Source organism: Phyllostomus hastatus, unplaced genomic scaffold, assembly GCF_019186645.2.
Source record: "Phyllostomus hastatus isolate PE091 unplaced genomic scaffold, TTU_PhHast_1.1 phas_contig_210, whole genome shotgun sequence".
NCBI lineage: Eukaryota > Metazoa > Chordata > Mammalia > Chiroptera > Phyllostomidae > Phyllostomus > Phyllostomus hastatus.
The window spans coordinates 28235218-28259879 of NW_025333737.1; the positions used below are offsets into that span (position 1 = coordinate 28235218).

Consider the following 24662-nt stretch of genomic DNA (forward strand, 5'->3'; position numbering starts at 1 on the left):
TGTGGACGCGCGCACGAACCGGCGCGGGTGTGTCACTGCGGGCGGGAGCGCGCGCCGCGCGGGCACGGGCGTGTGGCCGGAACGTACAAAGGGCCGCCTGGGGTGGCGGGAGCGGGGAGGGGAGGGGGCGCGGCGCCTCGCGCCCTCGTGCAGCACGATCCCGCGGCGAGCGGCGGGGCCGGGGGAAGGGGCGCGCTCACGTTCCCCTCCTCTTTCCACCTGCTTCTCCCACCCCAAGCTATCCTCTCGCCGCTATAGAGACAAATACCCAAGGCCCCGAAAGGGCCTCGGGGGAGGGGCTGCACCTCCAGGGCTGGGGGACTTCTCGGTCTCCAGGTCCCCGCGCTCCTTGGGATGGAGAAGCATTCGGGAAAGGACGGGGCAGGGAGGCAAGGCGGGGCGGCGGGACTGGCGGGGGCACTCGTTAGCCAAGGTGACCTCCGAAAGCCACAGCCGCCCTATGCAAGGAGAGTCTGGACCCTGCTCCGCTTCTGCTTGTACGCTCCCCCCACCCCCACCACCCCACGTTAGACACGGTTCTGTCGCCGGGACCCAGTCCCCCGGCGCCCCCTGCTGGTCTGTCTCCTTGCCCCCAGCTCTGGTTGCGGCCTCTCCTTCAGGCATCTGCTGTAACTGCAGGGGCCTATGCTAGTAGTGAGGTGTGTCTAAAGTCACCTCTCAAGCCGGACCCCAAAGGAGGGCGCTTCAACTCCTGCCCCCTCTGACACTTCGCTTGGCGACGCCATTGCCACCACCAGCTCAGCCTGCAGAGGCCAGCACTGTTCCGCCTCCACCTTACTCCCACCCCCTCCCTCCCTTAGTCTCGCCTTACTCTTACCTTGGCCGGCCTGTGGAACCCACAGACTCCTCCAGCTGAGACCCGCACCGACCCCTCCTCCCGTCCTGGTTGCTTGTTCCCTCTGTTCCTGCAGTTATCTGTCCCGTTTCTTCTCTCCCAAACTTCTCTTGGAGAGGGGAAGGGGGGCTAAGTCCCCTGCCCCTTTTCTTTACTCTGTTTCCCCAAAGCCAGCTCAGATGAGCAAGGAAGGGGCACATTACATCTCTTCCCTACAGTCGGCCAGGCGGAGTGGCAGGCGGGCAGAGAGGCAGCAGAGGAGACCCCACCCCAAGAGGCCCAAACGACAAACCGGTTTCCCCACTTCCTGTTCTACCCAGTTGCAGCCTTATTCCGGGCTCTCCCACTTTCCTGCCCGCCCCCATGCCTGCCCCTGAGCCAGCCACATGCCCGGCTAGGGGCAAGTCCCTGATGCCCCTTCGAGATTAACCTCCAGCTGCAGTCATTTAGGTGGCAGCGCCAGTGCAAGAGGAGAACAGGGCCCTTCCCAGCTCCAGCCAGACGGCTCAGGAGGGCAGCCAAGAGCATTTCTTGGACACACCGGTTGGGCACACGACCCCAGCAGTCGGCACCCCGACTTCTCCCCTCCTGGGCCAGCTGCCTCTCCTTCTGCCAACTGGACGGTGCCCATCTTTTGGCCTCTGAGTGCGCAGTGGGCGCTTGGCCAGCTCTCTGCCTGGCTGCCTGCCCGGGGCGGGCATGGGAGGCACAGGCCCTGTGTGAGGGAAGGGTTGGCAAGGGGAGGGGTGACTTCTCCTCCGCTGCATGGACACCACCTCCCAAGACTCTCAAAGCCTGAAGTGGGAACTCACACGGCTGCTCCTCAACGACACAAGCTTCCGTCCTTTGCGTCTCCCTCGGGTGCCCCCCAGGACACAAAGTAAGGGAGAGCCCTTCCCCTACTTGGTGAGCACCCAAGAGGAAGGGAATCAGCAGATGCTTCACCTGTGTTCTCTAATTTACTCCCCTCCACAACCCTGCAGAAGTGGGTGTTTTCAGCCCCGTGTCAGAGGCAAGAGTTGAGGCTGAGAGAGGTGTAGCCAACCAAAGAATAGCGAAGCTGAAATTCAAACCCAGACCCGCCTGACTCCAAGGCTCCCAGCCTCTGCTCTGTCACCACCGCTGGCTCCTGACCCTGTGGGCTGCCAGAAGCAGGGACCAGCCTCTGGCGAATGTCTCCCGACCGTGTGGTGGACGGGAGAGGGGGCCTCTGGAATGCAGCTGGGGGTTAAGACAGACACTTATGTCAAAGTTCAGGAATCGGGCACTGCCCTCCAGATGACAACTGGGAAGATGCTTGTCCTGTCCCATGGAGCTTTTTCTGTCCTTACCCTAAATGCCAAGAAGCCACTTCCTCGGGGACCGAGGGGGAGAGACTCCATGAATCAGCCCTTAGAGATCAGAAACAGTCTTTGAGGTGGCGGCGGGACAACGCTCATCTTTCACCCCTCGACCCTGACCTCCTGCGTCATGCGGGCCTCTGTCACAGTGGGGAGCTTAAATCCGTTTCGGGTGATATTTTTTTACTTATGTACCCTACTTTGTAAAGACAATCCTTAACATCCCTGGTCCTCTGCAGAGCTCTGAGTACATCTGACTGCGATCTCTCTTTAACTTCTTTGTCCACACCCACCCAACCCGGGACAGTGGCCTCCAAGGGTCCCAAGGAGGGGTGAGAAAGGACACAGGTCTTGAACAGGATCAAAGACCCCAAGGCCGCCGTGCAGCCACAGGGCAGAGAAACTGGCACCATCGTCCCCCCTGGGGCCCCTTGATCCTCTGCCCAACCCCACCCCCCGGGAAAATAGGTGCCTCCTCCCTGTCCCATCAGATCTCAGAAGCAGAGGCTCCTGGTGCAGGGAAAAGACTGATCAGGGCGAGGGCAGCAGAGGTATGAGTTTTCCAGCCGAGAGACGAAAATTGCTCCTGTAAGCTGGCATGGTGCCCAGCACAACCAATGTGCCAGCTGCCTCCACCTGAGATGCCTCAGGTGCCACCCCGCCCCCACTCTCATTGTGCAACAGGTAACCTCCCCCAGGCCCTCCTCCTCCCCTGTGTCTGAGGCTTTGCTCGCTGCTGGGAGGGGGCAGCTGGCACCACCCACCTTGCCCTCCTCAGTCACTCCACCCAGCCTCCTCACCTGCTGCTGGGGGCCTGCAGGAGTGAGGTGACGCGGGGCACCCTCCAGGTAAGAACACGCAGCCTCGCCTCTCCTTCCCCAGGGTGTAGTTGGAAAAGGGGTTGCACCCGGACAAACATCTGGGGAGAAGAGGGGGACAGGGGACTGGGGAGGACAGAAAGGGGCACATGGGCCGCTGGGGAAAGGCACGAGGAAGAGGGTGGTGTGGGAATCATGCCTGGACGCCCTGAACGGCTCCCCCTGCCACCCCGGAGCCTCCCACCCTGCCATCGGGGCTTTCGTCAGGGCGGCATGTTTCAGGAGCCCCTTCCAGAGCAGCCCGAAGGCGACAAGGGGACTGGATGTGGCCCTGTTTGGGGAGAGAGTGGCCAGGACAGTGATCTGGCATCAGGGGCAGAAGTTGGTGTGGGGGGGGCTGCACTGAGGAGGACTCCAGTGCCTCCCTGGGCTGCAGGCCGCACTCTCCGCCCACAGCCTCGCCTCCTCCCCGCCCCACACCCCCTCCCACGCTACGGAGAGAAGCAAGTGGCAGTAGGTTTCAAAAGACCCTCCTTCACTCCCAGTAGTCCCTCTTCACCCCTGCTTGTCATCCTAACGAATGCTAATAATGCTCAATAATTGATGCCCTCATCAGCACATCAAACTCGCTCTCCGAAGAGTGGAGAGAGAACGTGGAAGGGGGCGGGCCTCTGGGGTCCTGTCTGCAGTTGGCCCCTCCCCTCCGAAGAGACTCATCCTGCCGCTTCTGGCTGGGAGGGGCGCTGGCAGAGGCACTCGCAGGGAGAAGTCTGGACGCCACCGTCTGAGTGGGAATTTTCCCAGCGCAAGGTCCGTCCTCCCTGTCACACGGCGAGCAAGGTCCCTTGTCGCCCCCAAGACTGGGGGCACTGAGTAGGCCCAGGGCAGGGCGGTGGCGTCTACACAGAAGTGAGAATAGGAATCACCTGGACGGCCTGTTCAACCTGGGGTTGTCGGGCCCACCCCCTAAGTTTCTGATGCTGTAAGTTGGAGGAGAGGCTTGAGAATTTGCGTTTCTAACAAAGTCCCCAGTGCTGCTGCTGCTGCTGCTGCTGCTGCTCAGAAAGCACTTCCAGACCCGTGGGGCCGGGGCCGGCTTCTCCTGCCTCCCCGGCTCAGGACGGGGCCTGCCAGGGCGGCGCGGCAGGCCCAGCGCTGCGAGTGTCCCGGAGAGCCCTGTGGCACAAATGCAGGTGCCTCTCCTCACCCTTCCTCGGACCAAGGCCACCAAGGCCACTCGCTGCACTGTAAGTGCATGAGCACCTCCACCACTGCTTTCTCCCCAGACCTTGCCCATCGTTGGTCCCATCCCCCTGACGCACAGAGATGACCAGACCTGGGTCTCCTTGGCCCCAGCTGCTTGCCATTGTGCTGGGGCGCTGCAGATGCGAGTGGGTCTCCTCTCCCGGGAGGAGGAGGGAATAAAGGTGAGGGAGAGATTCCCCCACACCTCACCTCATTTGGGGGTGGCCCACCAGGACCTCAGTGGGGAGCGGGGCTCATGGATACAGTCCATGAACATGCAGGCAGCTCCCTATCCCCTCCCTTTCCACTCGGTCCCTCAGTGTAAGAATTGTCTTTGGTCAGGGACCTTCAGCCTCAGTGCTCTGGGCAGCGGGTGGGGGTGGACGGGAACAAGGAGACCTGGAGCAAGAATGTGGAAATGGCAGGGGCAGGGACAGGAGGGCGGACAGAAATGGGAAGAAGAGAGAATAAGAGGTGGGCAAAAACACAGGAGAAAAGAAGAGAAGAGAGGAGGCGGGACAGAGGAAGGAGGGAGAGAGGGAGAGGCCCAGAAAGGAAAAGAAAAGAGAAGAAAGATGAGGAGAGGGGACTGGAGCAGGGAGGAGGAGGGGAAGGCAGTCCGGATTTCTCCCTGAGAGAGTATACAGTGAGCCACTGGGCCCGGGTGCACCGCAAGCCCCACGCCTGCAGGGCTGCACCCAGCTCGGCTCTGAGGCTCTCGATGTCACGGGCCCATCCACAGGCCCCGGGAGGAAGGGAATGTGCACGCATGCACGTGCGCGCACACACACACACACACACACACACACACACACTGCCACTGCAGCCAGCAGCCGGGGGAGCAGAGCAGGCACTGCCCTGGCCTGTTTGACCCGTGCAGGCACCTGCTAGCCGTCTCCTCGCCTCCCAAGGTCACACCTGCTCACGAACAGAAGTGGACGGACCGCCCCCCGTACACTGCTGGTAGGAAATGGGAAATGGCCCAGCAACTATGGGAAACCGTTTGGCAGTTCTCCAAAGAGTTAAACATAGACTTCAGCGAGCGGATGATGCATAAGCAGTCTGTGATATAGCTATACAATGCACTACTGTCCGTCCATATAAAGAAGTGAAGTACCAATGCGTGCTTACCACGGACGAACCTCAAAAACATGACGTAAGTGAAAGGAGCCAGACCCACGGGGTCACATACTGTGTGGTTCCGTTTATAGGAATTATTCCGAATAGGCAAATCCGCAAAGAATTGTCAGGGGGAAGGGGAAGTGGGGGGGCAACCGCTTCATGCCTATGGGGTGTCCTTTCGGGGCGGTGAAAATTGTTTTGGAACTAGATAGATTGGTGGTCGCACCATAGGGCGAACGCACTAACAGCCCCTGAGTTGTTCACTTGAATTCTACGTAATGTGAACTTCACCCCAATTTTTTTAAAGATTTTATTTATTTTTAGAGAGGGAAGGGAGAGAGAGAGAGAGAGAGAGAAACATCAATGTGTGGTTGCTGGGGGCCGTGGCCTGCAACCCAGGCCTGTGCCCTGACTGGGAATTGAACCTGTGATGCTTTGGTCCACAGCCTGAGCTCAATCCACTGAACTACGCCAGGCAGGGCCACCCCAATTTTTTAAAGTGACAGTGAGCGATGGCTTCAGCAGCATGGACGTGAACACCGGAACAGGACAGGGAAGACGAGCGCGGCCCCTGCATAAGGATGACGTGCAAATTCGTGATGCGTTCCATAATTTTTTTTAATAAAAATACTAAGAAATTAAAAGTAGTAAGAAAGTAGTTGTTTTCCAGGGAGTTCATCGAGTCAACCACAGGTTTCAGAGCTGGGAGCTGGCTCCTGCATGAGTCGAGGAGGCCTTTCCGGATGCCCTGCGGCCCTGGGCGCCTGCTCAGAAGACCGGGAAGATGCCCACAGAACCCCAGAGTGCGGTTGTCTGGACCCATGCTACAACCCTGCAGCCTCCTCCTCCGCCTGGCTTCCAGCCCAAGGGAGGCTCCCTTTCAGGTTTCTGCTTCCCAAGCCAACAACAGATGCGTGCGCACTCTGGTGGGCAGCGAGGCGCTCACCTCCCATCCCAGCCAACACCCGCAGCCTGCCCCAGGGCAGGTCCTCCCCCTCACACCGATCTTTCTTCAAACGTGGTTTTTAAAAAGCCCTCTGGTTTTCCTTCCCCTAGGTTATTTTCATCACCCCTTAAGTGGACCCCCGGCTCTCTGGAATCTCTTCCTCCCCACGATCCCCTCTCCTCGGGCTCGGCCGTGGGCTGGCCCCCAGGGTGGGTCAGGTACCTGTGCTGCTCCCCAGGGCTCTGAAGCCCCACCACACCCTCCACTCAGGGACCTTTGATGACAGCGCCCTACAATCGAGGCCGCGTCCTTTGGGAACCCCGAACCCTTTATGGTCCCAACAAAAACTTTGCACCCTCTCCCTAGACAAATGAATACACATGACCATCTATGAGAATCTGTGAGCCCCCTGACCTCTTCAGCTAATTCTAGGATCCCTAGGGCGGGGCTATTCGAACTGTGGAAAGTCAGTTTCCCCACCCCTGCTTCTGTCCCCAGCCCGCCAGGTCCGGCCCCGGAAGCACCCCCCATTCCCAGGCTCTGGGGTCGTTCAGGCTGGCCCCTGTGCCCGTGAGCACGTTCTTCGTGTCCTCTTACCCACACGGCAGCCAGAGCGCACCCCTCACAACATGAACCGGAGACCGTTCTGTCTCCGCACACAGAAAGGTCTGTTGGTGGGTGTTTAGGCTGTTTCCAGGGCAAGAGAGAGCCTGGGGGTAACTTTATTTCCACACAGCGTGAGCACATCCACAGAATAAATTCCCAGGAGTGAAATAGCTGGATAAAGGGCATCTGCATACGTGTCTGCCATACGAACCATCCTTTCTGTTTTCTCCCCGATTAGCGAATCCACAGCAAACTATTTTTCCCTTGGGCCAATTCATTTCCTGTGGTGTGCCAGCTGGGGAAACTGAGGCAGAGACACTGCCCACCTGCCCCTGGAAAAATACAAAATCGGGTAAAGGACCCTGAAAGCAAGAATAAGCCCAGCTTTGTCGATGAGAAAAATGCCCCCAAAGATCTTGCCCGCTTCAGGAAACAGAGGGAAGGAGGGACTGTCTGGCCCGAAAAGGGAGAAACTGAAATAATGATCACTTCGTGTGGGAATGAGGAGACAAGCCGAGAACACCCAAAGGTTCCGTGGCAGCAAGAGAGACTGAAGTTAGCTCCAGTGCGAACTTCCTGCTAGTATAGGAGGGATGACAAAGGCCTGGCTCCAGGGAAAGACTGTGGGTGACTCCCTACACGGAGATCATTAAGCTGGGATTAAAGGCAGAGGACCCACCCAGCCTGCTGGGGGCAGAGGACTGGCACGGGTGACCATTTAGCCGTGGGAGGGCACATCCTAGCCCAGGTGGAAGGGCAGAGAATTGGATTAATAAGGCAGGGCCCAGAGCTTTACTGTCTTCAAAGTAATCCCATCATCAAGCTTTTGAGGCAGGTAAGCAAGGATTATGAGCAGCCCGTTTTGCTGATGGGAACACTAAAGCCCAGAGAAGTGAAGAAACTTGGCCAAGGCTTCACAGCTGAACCAGAACTTGATCCCAAGCCTTTAGCCTCCAAGTCCAGTGAGATGACCTCCAATGCCCTGCCTCCTGGGGCTGGAACTTCCCAAGGCAGGACCGAGGTCTCCATCCTTGGTTCTACCACCGGCTTTCCCAGGCCCTCTACACCCCACCGCTCCCGACCAACACCCCACCCACAGCCCCAAAACAGGGTGGAGGCTGCCGGGAGAGGCGGCAAATCCCTCTTCTGTCTAACAACCGAGCGGAAGGAGGAAGACGGAGGTGGGAACAGGTCCCAAACCCCCATCTCACTTGTCCTCGCCCGTCTCAGTCTCAGACTCTCTCGTGATAGGAAAGTAGGCCAGTTTGGAATATGTCACGGATATTTTCGACATCCCCATCTGTACTAGAGCTCTGCACACCGCCACGTGGGGTGGAGCCAGCGCCTTCCTGCCGAGCGAGGGGCGCACCTGCTACCTCTGGGGCTCAGAGCCCAGACGCGGAGGCTGGAGACGCACCGGGGGATGGGGGGCGGGGAACCCTGGACGGCACCAGGCAAGTGTCCGGCAGCCTGGGCAAGGCAGGACCGGAGATCAGCAGTGTCTGTCCCCTTCCCAGAGGAGCAGGAGCAGAACAGCTATGACCTGTGGACACCGTTCCAGCCTCCACTAACCTGGGATGGAACTCTCCAAGGAAAGAGCAATTAGTCTGTGGGGAAAGGGGTCCAGGAAAGCTTTATGGAAGAGGCGGCTGACATCTGAGTTGGGGCTTGAATGGGAAGCAGGACTGTGCTGGGTGTGGAAGACGGGGGAGGGTGTCCTTAGCCCAGAGATGTGCTTTGGGTACGCGGCAACCAGTGCGCCAGGCAGGGTAGAGGGCTGACAAGGGAAGGGCAGCCAGCAGGCAGGGCAGGGTCAGGCTAGCATTGGCGAAGGAGCTGTCAATGGTGAACACCCAGCTACGAAGCTTGGGGTGCAAGTGCCTATGGAGGCTAAGGGCCATGGCTCAGAGAGAACATGCAGCAGTGGGCAGGGAGGGGTTACCCTGGGTGGGGGAGTGAGAGTCCTCCTGGAGCCACCAGCCACCCTGACCACAGCCTCTTCTGGTTTGCTGGCCGGGCACCTCTCCTGGTTGGGGGAGGGTGGGCCAACAGGAGAAATGCATTCCTTGCAGAGGTGTTGGAGACTTGCCAGCCTGAAGGGCCCGAGGCTGGGCTGGGGGCTGCACAGGACAGGACTCTCCTGGAAAGACTGGTACAGGAGACAACTGGACGTTGTGTTTACTAAGCACCGATTAGGGGTATTTTATACCTCAGCCTCACTTAGTCCACACCACAAGCCCTAGAAGTAGGCATGATTTTCCCCTTTTTATCGACGTGGAAAGTGAAGTTTCAGTGCTAGAGACATAAAGGGAAGTGTGGGTCCCTTCCCTAAGGTCCCACGGCTTGTGAGTCAGGTAGGAATTCAGGCCCGTCTGCCCCAGAGCCTGTCGCCTTCATCTGTCACCACCTCGCAGATCAGGGCCCGGGCTCCAGTGCCAGAGAAACGGCGGCCCAGCCTTCACTCCCTCTCACTGCCTCCGCCCTGGACCAGGCCTCCAGGGCCCCACGCCAACCCCCGAGACCGCCAAGCTCAGGTGAGAGAGCGGAGGCTCGGCGAAGTGAAGTGACTTGCCCAAGGACGCGAGGCTAATTAAGGATGGACACAGGGTTCAGACCGCCTGATCACTCTGCCTCGTCCTTCCCTAAGCACTTGGCTTCCCAAGGTGGCCACGCGTAAGGAGCTTGCTCCCTGCAACGAGAGCTGGTTCTGCACCTGAGCTGATTCCACAGGCGGGCACTGTGCTTCCCATGACGGAGGCGTAGGGGGGACACAAGGGAAACAGCGTCACACTCAGCCACTTCAGTGAAGGCTCCGAGAGCATGGTCCACAAGGTCCTCCAAGTGCTAGAGTGGCTGAAGATGGTGGACAAGGACCAGGATGGCAGCTGCCACACCGCAGGGACAGGAAGATTTGGACAGACTCCCCAGACAGCTGGCAACTGACAATGAGAAGCCTTAGAACAAATGCTGGATTAATGAATTGCCTCATTCAGAAAGAGCGAGAGAGGACCACGTCGGGCGATTTACCCTACCCAACTTCAAGACTATTAGAAAGCTACAGCAATCAAGACATAGTCTGTTGGCAAACAGACCAAGGGAAGAGAACAGAAAGTCTATAGTAGACCCACACACAACTGATTTTCAACAAAGATATAAAATCAGTCTAGTGAGAAGGTAGTCTTTTCAACAAATGACCCTGGAATAAATAAACATCCAGATACGCAATAAAATAAAATACCTCACGCCATATACAAAAATTAACTCGAGGTGAATCCCAGACCTAAATACAAGCCCAAAGTCATATAGTTAAAATACAAATACAGATTGAATCTAGAAATGGCCAAGAAGGACAGTCTTTTTGTCCCTGGCTTCAGCACGATTGATTTGTTTTCAGCACACTACATGTGTCACATTAAATTAACATCTGAACATTGAAAAAAAGAAAGAGTGTGCACTGTATGGTTTTCTCTCTCTCTATGTAATATCTATTAAAAATGCAAACCTATCCTGAGTAAAAGACAACAACCCCTTGGTGGTTGCTTAGCGATGAGGGGAGGGGGTGGAGCAAGCCATGAACGACAGGAGGAGACTGTGGGGCTGTGGGCAGGTTCCTTACCTGACCCAGCGGTGGGTTCATGCGTGTATTCACATGTGAGGACTTCTCAGCTTGTACATGTCAGACGTGTGTAGTATGTGTCTTGTCAATTAGTCCACAAAGCTCTTACAACGGGAAACAAAAGGAAGCGATACTCAAATAAAACGAAAGACGTAATCTGGAAAAAGAAATGAGACACCGATATTGGAAAAAGCAGCAAAATCACCACTACATGAAGATTATATTATTATCTACTTAGAAAAGTCAGAGGTTCAACTGAAGCCTCATAGATCCTATCAGCCAGTTTAATAAAATGGCTGGTTAAAATAAAAACATAGATAAATCAATAGCTGTCTTTTTTAGCAACAAAATCCAATTTTTAAGTGTTGGAAAAATGTTATTTAATTCATACCAGCAATTGAAGCTCTGAAATACACAGGAGTAAATTGCACCTAGGATATACAGGCAGCCCTGACTAAACAGAGAAACGCATGCCATTTTACAACAATGGAAGAATGCTTTGGTAAAGCTGTTAATCCTTTCCAAATTATGTTATAAATCTGACTCATTTAAAATTCCAATGGAATTCTTTAACTGAAACTAGAAAAGATAATTCTAAAATTCACCTGGAAGAGTAAATGAGTACCATATGGAAAAAATGTGTTTTTTTAAATTTAAAGTTTTTTAAAGATGTAATTATTTATTTTTAGAAAGAGGGGAAGGGGGGAAGACAAAGAGAAACATCATTGTGTGGTTGCCTGCTGTGTACCTGCCACTGGCCACCTGCCCACAACCCAGGCATGTGCCCTGACGGGGAATTGAACCAGCATCCCTCTGGTTCACAGGCTGGTGGTACTCAACCCACTGAGCTGCATAAGTCAGGGCAAAAGAAAAAAAAAGGTTTTAAAAAATAAGAACGGGCTGGGTGGAAATTGCTTGCATTACCACTGATGCGTACCATACAGGAGTTGGCATTACAGTGAGAATAAGATTTGTCCTGACACCTAGTCAGTACGTAACACACCTTGCAGGGCCACCGAGTAAATGAATAGGCAGACAGATCAATAGAACAAATGGTCCAGAAGCAGTCTCAAAAACCTTTTCATATAGTGAATATTGTAATATAAAGGCTTTCCATGTATTTCTATTAAGTATGTTCTTGGTGTCCATAAGCACATCGAAGTCCCAAATCTGCCTCAGACTGACCTAACCATTTCCACCCCCCCAACTCCAGACCCCTCTCCCCTATTCATGCTCCCCTTTCATCCTCACAGTTCCACATAGTCACCCAAACAAGACAGGGGGTCACCCTGGATCCTTTTCTCCCCCTCACTCTCTCGTTCAGTTTTACCTTTTAAGGTGTCTCTCATCTCCATCTCCCATCAAGTGGGAACGTAGTGTACAACAAAAACATCACTTCAAGCCCTGGCTGGGTAGTTCAGCTGGCTAGAGAATCATCAAGTTTGTGGGTCTGATACCAGAGGTTCAATCCCCGGTCAGGGCACATACAGGGCACAGAATCAACCAATGAATGCATAAATAAGTGGAACAACAAATAGATCTCTCTCTCTCTCTCTCTTTAAAAAAAATAACCTGGCTGGCATAGCTCAGTGGATTGAGCACAGGCTGCAAACCAAAGCATCGCAGGTTCGATTCCCAGTCAGAGCACATGCCTGGGTTGCAGGCCACGGCCCCCAGCAACCCCACATTGATGTTTCTCTCTCTCTCTCTCTCTCTCTCTCTTTCTCCCTCCCTTCCCTCTCTAAAAATAAATAAATAAAATCTTTCAAAACAATAAAATTAAATCAATAAAAAGTTTTTAAAAATTAAAAAATAGCATTTCAAACTAGCAAAGAAAAGAGACAGTGCTGGGATAAATGGCTATCTATCTATGGAAAAGAAATTAAGTTAAATACATATATAAAAATGCCCTTCAGATAGATTAAATATCTAAGTATAGAGTTACACTAAAAAAGAACCAGAAAGAAATACACCCTGGCTGGTGTAGCTCAGTGGATTGAGCATGGGCCTGTGAACCAAAGGGTCACTGGTTTGATTCCCAGTCAGAGCATATGCCTGGGTTGCAGGCCAGGTCCCCAGTAGGGGGAGCTCAAGAGGCAACCACACATTGATGTTTCCCTCTTTCTCCCTTCCCTTCTCTCTAAAAATAAATAAGTAAAATATTTTTTAAAAGAAAGGAAATATACACAGATGCTTTTTATAATTTAGGATGATTTTTATTTTTTTAAGATTTTATTTATTTTATTTTTTTAGAGAGAGAGAGGAAGGGCGGGAGAAGGAGAAGGAGAGACACATCAATGTGTGGTTGCCTCTCATGTGGCCCCCACTGGGGACCTGGCCTGCAACCCAGGCATGTGCCCTAACTGGGAATCGAACTGACAACCCTTTGCTCCACAGCCCACACTCAATCCACTGAGCTACACCAGCCAGGGCTGGGATGGTTTTTAGGAAATCGTTAGACAATACCAGTCTAATACCTTGGGAGCCAAGAAAGAAGGAAGGAGGATTGGGCAGAAAGAGTCCCAGGCAGCAGAGCACTTCTAAGGAGCTTTCAGACAGGCCAATGGAGAGAGCCCCCAAGTTAAAATTGCCCGTTGGAAGAGTACAGAGTCCCTCAGGGACCGGCCAGCACCAGTGCCCCAGCCACGCTCAGCCACTGGCAGGGGGCAGCCCTGCAGAAAAAAGTCCTGAACACGGACACAGGGAAGGGTTCTGAGGGGCGGCAGCTGGGGCTGTCCATCAGCTGTGCTCCACGCGGCAGGCTTCCTCGAAGGAATCTATCTGAGCAGCACATTTCACGGCCCCCAGAGCTCTTTAACCCAGGGGTCATCGGCGAACTGCGGCCTCCCGGCCACATCCAACCTGTTGCCTGCTTTTGTAAACACAGTTTTGTTGCAACATAGCCGCACCCTTTTATTGACTTGTTGTCTCTGGCTGTTTCTACACAACAACGGCCGAGTTGCAGTTGCAACCATAGCTGCAGCCCACAAAGCCTGAAATATTTCCTAGTTGACCCTTTACGGGAAAAGTTTGCCAATCCCTGCTCTGACCCACTGTGATCTGAGTGTGGATGGTTGCCATAGTAGCGAAACCGAGCCTCCCCCGGCTGGTGTAGTGGTCGAAATGTGTCTTCTTTCCCCACCTCCCACTCCACAATCTACTTCACCCTGGTGCCACACCTCGCCTCCCCTCCACCCCATGCCGACTTCTCTTCCTCAAGCCGAGGCACAACTGTTTCAGCCCTTATGGAATCTGACCTCTCAGCCGCTTACCTTGCTTGCCCAGCTCCCCCTTCTTAACACAGGCTCTCCTCCCAGCTTCTAGGACACTGTACTTTCTTGGTTTTCCTCTTACTGCTTCTTTAACCACTTTTTCTCAACCTCCTTGGCTCAACCCACCTATAAAACGTTCCCCAGGTACTTGTTCCAGGTCTGCTTCTCCTCTCACTCCCTAACATTCCTACGGCTTTAATTACCACCACATTCTACCAGTTTCCACATGAGTATCTCCAGGCCAAAAAGTTCATTTGTTTTTTTTCCATAAGATGGGCTCTAGTAGCTCTTCGTTATCTTTAACTTCATTTGAAACAATCTTGTTAGATTGCATTGTGGCAACTGCCATATAAAGCGTGCATTTTTTAAAACATCAACATTGGTGGATTTTTGTATAGCCATTTTAATATTAAAGATGGGAGAAAATAAGCAACATTTTCCACACACTATGCTTTATTATTTCAAGAAAGGTATAAAAATGCAACTGAAACGCAAAAACAAGATTCGCGCAGGGAATGGAGAAGGTGCTGTAGTCACAGGTCAAATCTGCCAAAAGCGGTTCTCGAAGTTTCGTGCTGGAGAGTTCCCGCTGGACGATGCTCCACAGTCTGGTAGACCGGTTGAAGTTGACAGCGATCAAACTGAGACATTAATTGAGAACAATCAATGTTCTACCACGCAGGAGACGGCCAGCACACTCGATATATCCAAACCAAGAGGTGAAAATCATTTGCACCAGCTTAGTTATGTTCATTGGTTTGATGTTTGAGTTCCACATAAGTTAAGTGAAAAAAAAAAAACTCTTGCCATATTTCCACAGGCGCTTCTCTACTTAAACGTAAGGAAAACATTCCGTTTTTAAAACCAAGTGTGACAGGCAATGAAAAGTGGATACTTGACGATAATGTGGAACGGAGGAGAGCGTGGGGCAACTGAAATGACCCATTACCAACCACACCGAAGGCCGTCAGCCACAGAAGGTGACGTTGCGTATAGGGTGGGATGGAAGGGAGGCTTCTATTATGAGCTCCTCCCAGAAAACCAGTGATTAACTCCAAGTACCACTCCCAGTTAAACAAGCTGAAAGCAGCACTTGACGAAAGCGTCCATAATTAGTCAACAGAAAACGCATAATCTTCCATCAGGATAACATAAGGCTGCATGTTTCTTTGATGTCCTAGCAAAAACTGTCCCTTCAACCTGTTCCTTCAGCCAAATCTTCACACTGCAATCAAAGGCCTTTGCCCCAGTGGGAATATTGGAACAAACAGGAAACAAATAGAACATGGTAGATTTAAACCTAACTGTATTAGTATTTACATGAAATGTTAGTAGGCTAAAAGCACCAGTTAAAAGAGAAAGATGTTAGACTATTAAACATCCAATGATATGCTGCTTACAAGGAACACATACTATAGAGAACACAGAAAAGTTAAAATTCAAGGGTGAAAAAAGATACAGTGCAAGCACTAGCCAAAATGAAGTTGGTGCAGCTCTACCAGACAAAATAAACTTTATGTCAAAAAGTATTACTAAAAACAAAAAGGGACGTTCTGTGCTGATACAAGGGTTTACCCAATAGGAAGACACAACAGTTCCAGGTTTATAGCCATTTAATAATATAACCTCAAAATATATAAAGCAAAAACTGACAGAATTAAAGGAGAAACAGACATATCTCCAATCATAGCTGGATGTTTTTAACACATCTCTTTCAGTAACTGATAGAACAAGTGGCGAAATAGAGGATTTGAACAACATAATTAACCGATTTTCCGAACTGACAATTATAGAATACTGTTTAAAAAAAAAAAAAAACATGAGAAAACCAGCAACCACAGAAGGGACATTCTTCTCAAGTATCGATTTTGACACTTCGCAAAGCTGACCATATGCTGGGCCATAAAACAAGTCTTAACAAAGTTCAGTTTAAATCATGAAAATCGTGCAGCGTGCTCTCTGCATTCATTGAACTGAGCTAGAAATCAGCAACTAAAAGGTAACTTAAACCCCCCCCAAATGACCCTCGGTGGTATAGCTTAGTGGACTGAGCACGGGCTGTGAACCAAAGGGTCACCAGTTCAATTCCCAGTTAGGGCACATGTCTAGGTTACAGGCCTGGTCCTCAGTGGGGCCACGTGAGAGGCAACCACACATGGATGTTTCTCTTCCTCTCTTGCTCCCTCCTTTCCCCTCTCTCTAAAAATAAATAAATAAAATTTTTGAAAAATCCCCCCAAATGTTTAGAAATTAAATAATAAGCCTCTATCTAACTCATGAGGGCAAAGAAGAAACCACAGTAAAAATTATAAAATATTTTGAACTGAATGATAACGGAATACAACTAAAACCATGCTTAAAGAGAAATGTATGGATATAAATTCATATACTAGAAAAGAAGAATGGATACAAATCAATTATTCAAGCATCCATTTAAAGAAACTTTAAAAAACAAAAACAGCAATTAAACCTTTCCTCCCCAAAGAAGCAGAAAGAGGGAAACATTAAAGACCTGAGTAGAAATCAACAAAATAGAAAATCAACATTCAACAATGTCAACAAAGCCAAAAACTGGTTCTTTGGGAAGACCACTAAAGATTGTTTAAAAAAAAAAGAAAGCTAGCAAGGAAGATGAGAGAGAGAGAGAGAATGAACAAATAATTAACAGCAAGAATAAAAGTGGAAGCATTACTACAGATCCTACAGATGTTAAAAGAATCATAAGAGGATATTACAAACAACTTTATTTCAACATTTGAAAATCTACACAATATGGGCAATTCATTTAAAAAATACAATGTATCAAAAATGTTGCAGGGATATCCAAAAATGTCACAGGAATGTCCTGACTTTTGAGATCACAGTAGGCAGATCTGTATCTGTTAGAGAAACTGAAGTCTTCATTTAAAAACTTCCTTCAGAGAAAATTCCAGTCATTGGTTTCACTGGGGAGTTCTTCCAAACGGTTGAGGAAGAAACAACATTATCTTACACAAACTCAGAGAGGAGAGAAAAAAAGAATGTTTCCCAACTCATTTTATAAGACCTGAATAACCTTGACACCAAAACCTGACAAGGATATTACAAGAAAGAAAAGCTACAGCAAATACCTCCTTTCTTCTGTTTTCTTTCTTTTATCATGGTCTTCTGTTAGACCGGGATAAAAATTTAATTATTAATAAATAGCACATCAATTATATATAAACTGGATGTTTTAAAGAATTAAAACATTTGGCTAAAAAATTACAGCTAGCATTATACTTAGTCATAAAACATTGTATGCTCTTCTCTTAGACTAAGAACAAGACGAGAAAGTTCACAATGCACTGGTTTCAGCCAATGCGATTAGGCAATAAAAGAATAGGAATATTGAAATGGAAAAGGCAAAACTGTAATCATTTGAAAATGGCATGATTTTGTACATTAAAAATACAATAGAATCTGCAGATAAATGATTAGAATTAATAAGTAAAATTAATGTGCTCTTTGGATACAAGATCAATATTCAAAATTAATTATTTTTCTACATATTAAGCAATAAATGATTAGAAAATTAGGATTAACAAAAAGCACCACATGCAAGAACAGAAAAAAATCAAATACCTAAGAATACAAATAACAAAAGATGTGTAAAACTTCTACACTGAAAACTAGAAACCCAGTCTGAGAGAAATTAAAGACGACCTAAATTTTTAAATTGTATAAATAAGACAAATAAAGAGCAATATCATGTTAATAAATTAGGAGATTTAATATTGTTAAGTTGTCAATTCTAATTTTTAATAAATTGAGTGCGATATCAATAAAAATTCTGGAAAGTTTCTCATAGAAATTGACAAACTGTGTCTAAAATTTACGTGAAAATTCAAAGGAACTAGATTATCCAAGAAAACCTTGAAAAAAGAGCGAAGGGGAAGACTCGCACTCCGGGAGAACAAGCCTTTTCCGGAGGCTGTGCACATGTAACACACGCACACCTACCGCAGCTCACGGAGAGGCAGTCAGACCGTGCGCGTGGATTGGAATCCAGAAACGGGCCTGCGCACGCACCGTCACCGAATTGGCAGTAAAGATGCAACTCGGCGGGGAGGTGATGGTGTAGAATAATTGGATATCCATATAGAAAATAATGGAATCTCAGCTCCTACCCCAAAACTAATTTGAGATGGATCACAGACTTAAGTGTGAAAGACAAAAACAAAGCTTCTAGAAAAAGTCACAGAAGGATATTTGCATGGTCTCAGGGTAGAAAAAGATTTCTGAATCCAGACACAATAAGCACTAAATGCAAAGTAAAGGATTGATGTATTTGATTCATTCAAATTAAAAAACTTCTGTTCATCAAGAGATGCCATAAAGCTGAAAAAGCAAATCATAGAATACATAAACAGCTACTACTAACTCATAAAAATAGGCCATAAATCTAATTTTTAAAAATATCAGCAAAAGGCTTCAACACATTTTCCGAAAGAGGGTATCCAAATATCCAGCAAATACATATGAAGAAGTGCTCAAATCACTAGACATCAGGAAAATGCAAAGAATAACCACACTGAGATACAAATGCCCATCTACAAATACAGCTAAAATTTTTAAAACTGAAAATTGCTGATGGGAGTGTAAATTGGTATAGTCACTCCGAAAAACTCTTTGACAGTTTCTTTGGAAGATAAATAGAGCCCACCTTGTGATCTAACAACTCCTTTCCTAGGTACACACACAAGAAATACAACTGTGTACTTCATGGCAAAAAAATAATGTCCCACCGAAAACTGGAACAAACCAGATGTCCATCAACAGTAAAATGGATACATCATTATGTAATAGTCACACAAATGGAATTCTGTACAACAATGAAAATGAATGAAATACTCCTGCTGTAACAATAGGGATGAATCTCACAGACATGATGTTGAGTGACAGAAACCAGATACAAAAGAATATGGACCACATCATTCCATTAATATGGAGTTCGATAATTAGAAAAAAACAGACAAAACAAATCTATGGTGATAAAGCCAGAAACACGATTACCTGCATGTTTCCATGGGGTGAGTTCCTGGGGACCAGCAATATTCTACATCTTAATCTGGGAGTGGTCACACTATATAACCATGGAAAAATTCATCAAGCTGTAAGATTTGGATACTTTACAATTATGCATGTTATATCTTCATTAAAGTGTTTTTTGAAAATAATAAGGATGATATTAATTACTATATATGAATAAACCTGTGGATTTAGAAGTGGGGAAGTTCTCGTAAAAGCACAACTTACCAAAACGGACACAGGAGTAAATTAAAAATCTGACTAGTGCCATATCCATTAAGGAAATTGAATCAGTAATTGAAAGCCTATTTACAAAGAAAACTCCAGGCCCAGATGGCTTCACTAGTAAATTCTTCCAACTATTTAAGAATGAGATACAAAACTCATACAATAAACTCTCCCCAGTTCATTGTATGAGGCCATTATAACATTGATATTGAAATCGGGTAAGGATATTACAAAGAAAATTATAAGTCAGTCTCTCTCATGTACCAAAAATGGAAGCAATCTAAACAAAACATCAACAAATCTAATACAATAGTATGTATTAAAAAAACATGACTACAAAATTGGGTTTATTCCAGGGAGGCAAAATTGATTTAACATTAGAAAATCAAACAATGTTATTCATCTCTTCACTAGAATCAAGCACAAAGCCCATATGATTATCTCAGTAGATGTAGGAGAATTTGAAAAAAATTTTACACCAATTCCTAACTTTTAAAAAAGAAAACTCTTAGCAAAGTAGGAGGAGAAGAAAATTTCCTTAATTGAATAAATTCCAGAATATTGAAAGCTTTCCTCTGAGATAGAAACCAAGACAAGGATGTCTCCATTACTACCATTTAACACTGGACTAGAAATTCTAGTCAATGTAATAAAGCAAGAAAATTATATAACAGATACAGGATTTAAAAAAAAACAACATCATCATCATTCACAGATAATACAACTGTCCATAGAAAAATATATAATATAAATATAGTTAATAGTTATGTATAGTTAAAGTTACATTTATATAAATGTTGTTAATAGTTTTGGTCAAATCTTCTATACTCTCACTGATTTTCTGTCCACTTCTTTTATCACTTACTGAGAGAGGGGCGTTAAAATCTCTGACTATACTTATAAATACGCCTATTTCTCCTGGCAGTTCTCAGTTTTAGCTTTACATATTTTGATGCTTTGTTATTAGGCAAATAGACCTTTAGAATTATGTCCTCTTTGAAACGACCCTTTATCATTATGAAATGGCCCTCTTTATCCTTTGTAATAATCTTTGCTCTGAAATCTATTTTGTCTGATATATATATATATATATATATATATATATATATATATATATACACACACACACATACACACACTTTTATTTTTAGGGAGAGGGGGAAGGAGAAAGAGAGGGAGAAAAACATTGATCAGTTGCTCCTCATCCACACCCAGCCAGGGACCTGGCCTGCAACCTAGGTGTATGCCTTGACCGGGAATCAAACCAATAACCTTTCACTTCTTGGGATGATGCCCAAACCACTGGGCCACCCCGGTCAGGGCCATTTTATCTGATATTAATAGAGCCCTTTTGACCAGTGTTAGCATAACATAGCCCATATTAATATAACCATTCCAGCACTCTTTTGATTTGTATTAGCATGGCATATGTTTTTTCTTCTAACTACTCATGTCTTTATCTTGAGCATGGACTTCCTGTTTGATTTAAGCCAAGGGTCGTCTCTGAGCTGGAGGCCCGGCCCTGGTGGCCTGAGCTCTGTGAGAGGGGAAGATGGGTGCATCCGAGGACTCTCCGGGCAGCCCTCCCCTGGGGGGAGCTGGTGCAGGGCTGATGCTGCAGAAAATAATTTTGGTGATGTGACCAAAATCCAGCAATGTCAGAACTGCATGAGACTGCCAGTGGTTGGCCTTGTTTTTCCTGCAGACCATGTAAGAATCCTGCCTGGCAGCCGTTCTTACCCTGGGGGGAGAGGGGGGGCGAGATCTGGACCCAGGGAATATCTGGGGACATTTTTGGTTGTTGGGACCAGGAGAGGGTACAGTTGGGATCTAGGGGGTCAAGAGCCAGGGCTGCTGTTGAACACCCTGCAATGCACAGGGCGGTCCCAGGCAGAAGGAGCCAGCCTGAGGCCAAGGTGAAGAAACTGCTCTCCGGCCTGGCCCAGCAAAATGCGACTGCATCGGTCCATGAGAACTTTTACACTTTAAATGGGCTCACACTGATTGCATTTTTTTTTTTATTTAAAGGAAAAGTAAGCAGCTGATGTTTAAAGAAAAAGAAAGCGGGCTTCTTGCAGACAGCCTCTGGTGGGGTCTTCCCTTTTTATCTGCCTTCGTATAAACATTTTATTGTTGACACTAGTACAGATGTCCCCCATTCTCCCCGCCTTGGCCCACCTCCACCCAGCCCCCACCCCCCTTCCCCTGGCCATCAGCACACTCTTGTCTGCGTCCGTGGGTCACGCACACAGGTTCTCCCGCTAATCCCTTTGCCTTCGTTTATCCAGACCTCCCACCCCCACCCCCCGACATGTGATATGTATCCCTGCCTCTGGCTCTATTTCCTCCATTGGTTTATTTTTTTAAGAGTTTATTTATTTATTTTTAGAGAGGGAAGGGAGGGAGAAAGAGAGAGAGAGGGAAACATCAATGTGCGGTTGCTGGGGGTCATGGCCTACAACCCAGGTATGTACCCTGACTGGGAATCGAACCTGCAACACTTTGGTTTGCAGCCCGCGCTCAATCCACTGAGCTACGCCAGCCAGGGCTCCACTGGTTTATTTTGTTCATTAAATTCCACACATCTGCCTTCTATCTGGCTGGTCTAGACCCTGTGTGTTGGCTGGGACCATTCACATGGTTGGGTGTAAATCTACCATCTGGTTGAAAGTCGAAGACTTTCCCTGTCCCCTCCTGCTCCCCCTTCTCTTTACGCTTCCCAAGCATTGCCCCCGAGAAACCTCAGGCCCTCCTACTTCACTTGGTGAGTGTTTCCCAGGGGCCAGAACTGACACAGCAGTTTTCCCCCTTTGTCAGGTGGTCCCTGCTCAGCCATTTGTATTTAAGGGAAAAGCCTTCAAAAGCTGACTGGAGGTTCCATAGGCACGAGTGAGGCTTTTTTGATTGGTGGATTTTGCTTTTTAGTCATCGGGCGAAGAGCCAGCTGTTTCACTGGAAACTCTCCAAATGTTAGTACATGGAATTTTTCTTTGGAGCCTCTCCATTTCTCCAGATAGGAAACTTCTGGTCTTCTGCCTGGAGTAATTAGGAACCTGGTTTCTGCCTTTCTGTGCAGGGCAGTGGTGGAGGGGTCAACTATTCTTCCATGCCAGGCCTCACCTCTGCCCCTCTGCCCCTCTGGTGCCTCCAAATCCCGTCCCCTTGTCATCATCTACCTTCCTCTGTCCTGGTAGCTAAGTCCACTGCCAATCTTCCAAAACATTCCTGAAATCCTTTAGCTGCTGAAATGTCCTTTCCTCTGTGCTGGTGGATTTATGCCTTTCTTCTTTCTTTCTTTTTTTTTTTTTCAACCCAGGCACGTACCCTGGCTGGGAATCGAACCTGTGACACTTTGGTTCGCAGCCCGTGCTCAATCCACTGAGCTACGCCAGCCAGGGCTGCCTTTCTTCTTTCTTTACTAACACGTTAGCAGGACCTGAAAAGAAAAAGGAGATGCCATTCATCACCCTTCACAAGAAGCTCCCACCCTGACTTTCACGGACCCAGGGCCATCCCGGCTGCTCCGTGGAGAGCGGATTGCAGACAGGCAGGAGTCAGCACAGGACAGTCCAGAGGCCGCGGCCAGAGCACAGGTGGTGATGAGGGTGACGACGGCTGGGATGGTGGCGGTGGAGGTGACGAGAAACAGATAATGCAAGCCATGTTTAGGCAATGGTTTTTAAATATGACCACACATTCTTTGAGATTCCTCCCTTCAAAATATGGAACTTGATTTTCCTCCCCCTGCATGCAGGCTGGGCTTAGTGACTCATTTCTAAGGAGTAGAATCCAACAGAAGTTAACAGTGTGTGACTTTCAGTGCAAGATCAGAAAAGGCATCGCAGCTCCCTCCTGGCTCTCCCTCTCCCTCTCTCTCTCTCAGATCTCTCACTCCAGGGGAAGCCAGCTGCCATACTATGAGGACACTCAAGAGCTCTATGACATCCACGTGGCGAGGAACTCAGGCTTCCCGCCAACCATCCGCACGAATCTAACAGGCCTGTGAAAGGGGCCCCCTGGAAGCAGACCTTCCCGCCCAGGCCAGCCTTTTAAGTGACAGCACCCTCAGTGACATCTTGACTGCAACCTAATGAGAGGCCCTGAGCCCAGTCACATCATTTCTGGATTCCTGACTCAAAGAATAAGCGAGTATTAGTGGGGTTATCAATGCTTATTATTTCAAGACGCTAAGTGTTGGGAGCAATATGTTGCGCAGCAATGGATGACTAATACAGGGGGTGAGGGAGAGAGGAGTCAAAGACTTCCTCTGGATTTTTGGACTTAAGCAACTGGATACATCACAGTATCATTTACTGCAGTAAGGAAGTCTGGGGGAGGAAGAGGATTTGAAATCACAAGGTTGATTTTGAGATGCCTTATAGATATCCACGTGGAGAGAGATATCACGTAGGTGTTATTATAAGTCTCCTAGCTGGAGAAATGGATGAGAGCCATAGACACCCAAGACAAAAAGATGAGGGGTTTTGGTGCCAAGCCCTGGGGCTCCCCAAACTTTAGAAGTAGGACAGAGAAGGAATCAGACTAAGGAGTGGCCAGCAAGGTGGGGGGAAAACCAGAAAATAGTGGCAAGTCCAAGGCCAGAAGAGAGCTTCAAGGGGGAAGAGGGAGCAGCGGGCAGCAGGGCGAGAAGTCCGGGAGGGCGGGCGGTGCTGCGTGGCGACAGCTACTTCAGAGACACCGCGCACGACACTGAGCTCCCAGTTACCCTTTCTCGGGTGCTTACCAACTGCCTGGCACTTGAACAGATTTTCTAGCTGAGTCATCACAGTAATTCCATGAGGTAAGTATCATTGCCCCCATTTCACAGATGAGGGGACTGAGGGACAGAGAGATTAAATAACTTGCTCAAGATTATGTAGCTTGTGGAATGGCAGAGGCCATGTTGAAATTCACGTGAGACACCAAAAGCCTTGATCTTGACCAGAAGGCATCAAAGGAGGGGCAGAATGCAAGGGGACTGCTTTTTTTTTTTTTTTTTTTTTGCATCTCTCTATGAATAGGTCTCCTAAGTTTTGTGTAGGTCCTGGGGAAAGTAACTAAGCTACTATGGGCCCGACAGGTGGGCGTTCCCCCAGAGACTGTGCAAAGAGAGGGGAGAGAGGCAGAGGTGGAAAAGGCAGGGGAGGGGGAATCTGTGCCTTTGACTTTAAAGGAGCAACATGCAAATTAGATTCAAAGAAACATGCAAATGAGGTGCCAATTGATTTGTGAATGAGCATCTGTTATTTTTGGTCAACTGCTCAGGCACTGTTGGGTGGGCCCTCCTCGGCTTTCTCCCAGGGTTGCCCGGGATCAAGATCCCTTGCGTGTCTACCGACTGAACGGAGAAGTAGCAGGTGCCTCCCCGCAAGGCAGACCGGGCTCTGGACGGGAAGGAGGGCGCCGCCTGCCATGTCCAGGTGAGTCATCTAATCACACATCGGTCTGACAAATATTTGTCAAGTGACTAGAGGCAGAAGAAGTAGACAAGTAGGAGACTCATTACTTGCAATTTCTGGGAACATATTTCAGTGGGGGAAATAAACAGATACAGTAAAACCGGT

At 48.7% G+C, this 24662-nt stretch overlaps 1 non-coding gene across 1 annotated transcript; it reads left to right on the forward strand.

The window, feature by feature from the left end:
- Window positions 1-5893: 5893 nt before the first annotated feature.
- Window positions 5894-5997, forward strand: LOC123817772. The gene has a single exon (XR_006785487.1). It is a non-coding gene; the product is annotated as a U6 spliceosomal RNA (small nuclear RNA).
- The last annotated feature ends 18665 nt before the right edge of the window (window positions 5998-24662 follow it).